The sequence below is a fragment of the Echinops telfairi genome, unplaced genomic scaffold (genome assembly GCF_000313985.2).
Source record: "Echinops telfairi isolate 266 unplaced genomic scaffold, ASM31398v2 ScPeMD7_23;HRSCAF=83, whole genome shotgun sequence".
NCBI lineage: Eukaryota > Metazoa > Chordata > Mammalia > Afrosoricida > Tenrecidae > Echinops > Echinops telfairi.
The window spans coordinates 4,882,530-4,888,267 of NW_022103920.1; the positions used below are offsets into that span (position 1 = coordinate 4,882,530).

The window sequence follows — 5,738 nt, forward strand, 5'->3', positions numbered from 1 at the left end:
AAAATCTTGTCCTTTGGTGTGAAACATTTCGATATTTTCCTTTGTAACAATGGCATCATTAAATAACTATCTTCATGAGCTTGACTACATTTTTTACCCTGAGCTTAACATCTTCCACTTGTGTCTATGTCATGAGCTATCTGATAGACTTGTCCTTGTTTTGTAAGGATGCATGATATTCCACGTACTAGACCTTGTCTGTCCATTCTTCAACAGAAGGGGTTTTTGATTGTTCCCATCTTTGTTGCTATTCTAGAAATTACTGAGATGAACATGGGTGTGCAAATGTTGACTCATGTTTTGTTCTTTATTTTTTTAGGGTGTCTACCAAGCACAAAGATTGTGGCATCAGAAGGCCGTTGTATCTGCGTGTATTTAGGGACGCTCCACGTTGCTTCCCACAGTGGCTGGGCCACTCTGAAACTCCACCAGCATGCACGAGCAGTTCAATTTCTCCACAGCATCTCCAGAACGTACCATATTCTGTGCTCTTGAATTTTGCTGCGTGTCTGTGTGAGGTGGTGTCTCATGGTTGCTTTAATATGTATTTCTCTTGTGGATCATGAACACGAACATTTCATATGATCAATGGCCACATGGATAGCATCTTTAGTGAAATGTCTATTCATGTATTGTGCCCATTGTTTTATTGGGGCACCTGTATTTTTCTTATTAAGGGGTTGTCATTTTCTATAGATCTTTGAAATTGGCCCTTTATCTGATAGATAATTGCCAAGTATTTCCCTGGTATGTGGGTTCTCTTTTTGTGTGCTGACCTTCTCAACAGGCACCAAGCAATTTCTCCATTCAGGTTAAAAACCAGATTTTTGCCTTTCTTTATGAAGCAGTAACACTTCGGTAAAATGACCCAATGGTGTAGAAATGAACGTCGTAGCTCAATTCAAAATGGAGTTTTAATTTTAGATTTGAAATCATGCAGTTCGGCCCTGTCAGTGCTTGGGTTTTTATTGACCTATCCTCATTAAGATTCATCTCCACACCATCACTGGTAACACTGGCAAGGGTTGTCTCAGTAAGCATCCTAAATACGGATGGCCAGCTCCACCAATGTATATATTTATATTTCAGCTCTCTGCTAGTCTGCACCTCTGAGGAAGTGATAGTTGGTGTAGCTTCCATTGTTCTGAATTTAGGGGGCCAGGAAGGGTGACAGAGGCCATGGTCAGGGTGGGTGCTGTGGCTCCAGACGTGGCCCAGGTGGAGGGGTTAGGCCCTCTAGGCCCTTTGCGCCTTGCGCCCATTTGATCTCTGTATGAAAGGCCCGGGTCAAGCCAGCACCTGACAGAACACCCTTCAGTGAGTCTTGCTGAAGAAGAACCAGGCCTTGCTCCCAATTCTGCTGAACAGGCTTCTAGCCTTTCTCTGGTGACAAAAATAAACAATGTGTGTGATAATTTCATTGTGTCCCCAGGGATATTTGAAGTGCAAATTGAAGAAGTACAACTGGAGTTGGGGTGGGGGGCTTGTATGTAAAGGGGGCGATGAAGACAGGACACAATGCGGCTGGTCGGTGGCAATCTTGAAGGTTCTATCAATGTTGTTGCCAGGGAACCAGAGCTGTGGACCGGCTAAGAGCACAGGACCCTTCTGTGTTGCTGGCCATGCTGACCGATGACACTGGCTGTCAGAGCTGTTCTTCCGACGCTACAGTGAAGATTCTCCTGACAACAGTGTCACCCAGTCTCCAAACACTGGACCCAGAGCCCCATTTGGGCACCAAGGTGTCGTAGAGTGGCTTAGCAGCTATCTGGCATGCCCTCTGGTTGGAGGAAAAGATTCTCAGCCAATAGTTCAAGTTCTCTTTAGACTGCTACAAGACTTGAGAATCCATGACTTTGAACCCTCATGCCATGGATTCTTGACCTACTGGGGCACTATGATGCGATGAAATGACCCCAACAGACAGCTTTTGGGGCGTGTGGCACACAGGAATTGCTCACCGATTCCAGCTACAGGATGATTCCTGACTGGTTCAGTGAGTATCACTGACCCCTGTCAGAGCGGCAACTTCAGAGCACACGCTGCCTTGACCCTGGAACCACAGCACGTGGTCTGCACTCAGCTCAGACTGGTCGGAGTCCTCTTACCAGGAGGCTTCAGGAAGACCCTGGGCCAGGGAGGCGATGTCACGTATCTTGCTTCTGCAATATCTGCCTGGGATGGAGTGATCGCGACACCTTCAGAGAGTGCTTGAGAAGCCAGCAGGGACAAAGGAAGGAGAAGACGCGTCTCCGGAGGAAGAACTGCTTCAAGGAGGGGGAGGAAAGTATGGGGACCGGGAATGACCCTCCCCTTTGCTCCTCAAGGGGACAGTTTGGAGCCGAAGTTAACTGCTACCCGGCATTATTGCAGGTGGCCTTTCTGTGCGAATGGTATCAGACATGTGGGCTAATATCAGACTTACGGACTTTATCTGGACTGGGCTGGAATGTTTTCTTAATGTACAATTACTCTATACCAAGCTCTTTCCTACACACATATGAGTGTCTCTGGATTTGTTTCTCTAGTCTACCCTAACCCAGTTGTGAGCTGTTAATGTATCTGAATATTTTTTAAGAACAACTATCAAAGTACTTTGCAGTAAATATAAAATTGGGGAAGTTTGATTATGGATTGGATGGTCTATAAAATGATAAAAATACTCTCATTCAGTTTAGGTGAAATAAAGATTCTATGGATAGAAAAGACAATTCCCACATGTCTTTTGGAAATGTATAGTGATGACATAGCAGCAAAGTGACGTACAGTCTTGATAATGGTTTGAGTCTATTGACTGCATAGGAGTCTATTATACTAGTCTCTCGAACTTGAGGAGCCTTGTCGTGCAAAGGTTACATGTTGGGCTGCTAAGCACAAGGTCAGCAGTTTGAAGCCACCAGCTGTTCTCTGCAGGAGAAAGACAGGGTTTTCTACTCCCTTAAAGAGTTATAATCTCAAAACCCCACACGGTCAGCTCTACCATGTCCTATACAGTTACTAAGCATTGGAATCAACTCGATGGCAGTGGAATTGCTTTGGTTTTATTTTTTGATGGAATAGTGCTAACCTCAAGGTCAGCTGTTCAGCTCCACCAGCCACTCCAAAGCAGAAAGATGAGGCGTTCTACTTTTGAACAAAGTTAACCTTGGAAACCCACACGGTTAGTTCTACTCTGTCCTATATGTGAGCTATGAACTGAAATGGATGTCATAGAGGCAGGTTTGGTTTAGAGTGCTGGTCTCTTTAAATGAGAGCATAAAGGAAAGTCTTAGAATACAATATTCTCCAAGACAAATGTGGATTCCGTGGACTTCGCCTCGACATTCACCCTCATGGTTCTGGCTGGTCCAAGGAATCTGGGTTTTCCACCTGGGTCTCAAGTACCCAGAGCACAAGTCTTGGAGATGCTCAGAGTATCCCACCCCATTTCTGTGTCAGGGCCACTGTGAGAAGCACTTAGACACTCTTGAAGAGTCTCTGGTCTGACTGAAGGTCATCTGACTGAAGGTCAAGTGCTGGGCCAAGTGCTAAAAATGAGTGATAGACAGCAGATGGGAGCCAACTACTGTTATTTCTGAAGGCACTGTGTTCCCAGGCAAAAAGCACAGAATGGCATGTTTTCATAAAGTTACCTGGAAATCCATAAATGTCAGTGGATAAGGAGCAGTCCCCAGTATCTTTCTCTCACGTGTCATTGCACACACTGAAGGTCTGAGCCCCTTCTTGTTCCTTCAGCTCCTTTCAGAGTCGGTATCATCAGCTTTTTGAACACCCCTCGGTTCCCTCACAGAACTGCCTTTGGTGCTGCTCCTTTGAACTTCAGTTCTGCCATCTCCCACCAGCCTCATGCCCTGCCTGTTTCCTGAGCGGGGCCAGGACGAGTTTGTGGCCCAGGATCAGCTGACACGGCAGCACTGTGGACTCACTGCTGGCACAGAAGTACACAGCTGAGTCTCCAGGCTCCGTGGGCTCGATCTCCATGTGGCACGGCAAGTCCTGGGGACATTTAGCTGAAAACCGATTATCAGGCATTCCTGATGAATCAACAACTTTTTCATTCACAAGGTAAACCAAAAGCTTGAGTTCTTCTCCCGGTTTCTGATGATACCAATAAACATAAGAATGTCCTTTGATGGGGACACACTCCATCCTGGCTTTCTGCTTCGCTCCTCTGACCAGCCGTCCTGGGGTCTGGGTGACCTCGGTGTCCTTGGAGGCTGAGGAGGAAGGAGACAGAAGCTGGAGAGCAGCCAGGAGGAGCCCGAGGCTGCAGCTCCAGGAGGAAGCCCCGAGGCTGGGGTGCAGCCAGGCCACCAGCACTGACCTGCTCCCAGGAAGGCCAGGGCTGCCAGGCCGAGGAGTGTGGGGCCCATGGCTGCCAGGGAGGCTGGGCTGGTGGCCTTTCCTCTCTGGGTCCTCCTCCTCCTCAGCCACCTCCTTGTGATGTGGTCCCCTCCCCCAGTCTTCACAGCAGCCATGGGTGGGAGTCACAGTTATCTCGCAGGGTGAAGGAGGGGCTGTAGTTTAGCAGGTGAACCAACTCACCTTTCGGTCTTTTTGCTTTTCTTTTGCTCCCTAACGCTGCTTTCCCCTATATGTGCATCTCTTTCTAAACCACCTGCATGGCATTTACTCGCCACCTGCACCACTTTATTTATGTGCTTCCTGAAACCCCCACCTGTCTCTTCCCCTTCTCCTCCTCAATCCACTCAGACACTAAACCCCGCAGCTTGCTGAGCGTCCGTCGTGGCAGTAACCACCCTCCTCGACTCGAAGGGCAGCTCCTTGACGTGGGAAAACGCAAGGCGGGGCGACAGAAAGTGCTAACAGTCAGGAAGGTCACTTGCACAGGGGACGTGGAGCGCAGACAGCGCAGGCGGGCTTGCCTGGACCATGCGTCCCGAGAGGGTGGTTGGAGGAGCTGTCAGCCCCAGGTGCCTCTTTCGAGTTCTCCCGTCTTGTTTTTGCTTCCTCTGCAACATCGTAACCCAAAGCTCATATTTGCAGCTCGCTGCTGGCTTTTCATGTAGTGCTGCTCAAGTGTGGGAGACTAACACGGAGGGAAGTATGACCAGGCCTGTATGCCCTAACTGAGAACAGGGAATCTGGAAAGCTAAATCAAGTCCAAGCACATTTTCCTGCTTTAAAAATCATTCCCACAGATTCTCCCCCAACAGCTATGCTGCCTTAAAGTGAGCACATGGTTGATTCTATCTCCCTGCAGAAGCAGACATTCTTTGATTATCTCCCCCCCACCCCCAGGCACCCATCCCCCTCACGCTTTCCCCTAATGCAGGTATCCAGTTTCCTCACCTTTGAGCTCAGGGACTTTACTGTGATTACCACCCACCTTGTGACATACGTGCCAACTCCTGAATATGCATGATGATGGCTACCTACAGATATCCACCACAGTGAAGACCCCCACCCCCCACCTCCTCCCGCTCTCTGTGTGGACCTGGCTGCCGAGAGCCTGGCTGTCCTAGAGGTGAGCATGCTGCTATGAAATGTGTCCGACTCCTTTATTTTATCTTCCCTCCTACCTCTCCTATTCTCTACCACTTTACTACGATCTTCATATATTATCGTGGTGCAATCGCACCTATGGAACCCCCACGACTGTCAGGCGGGTTACTCGACACTCAAGTGCATCATCCATTCTTCTTAAAATTTTTAAAAACCATTTTATTGGGGGCTCGTACAACTCTTATCACAATCCATCCATGCATCCATTGTGT

At 48.2% G+C, this 5,738-nt stretch overlaps 1 pseudogene and 1 gene segment (V, D, J or C); one reads left to right on the forward strand and one right to left on the reverse strand.

Annotated features, from left to right (window-relative positions):
- The window catches only part of LOC101654139, a 210,049-nt gene that overhangs the window by 91,549 nt on the left and 112,762 nt on the right, over positions 1-5,738 (reverse strand).
- LOC105979623 lies at positions 935-2,306 on the forward strand (annotated as a pseudogene).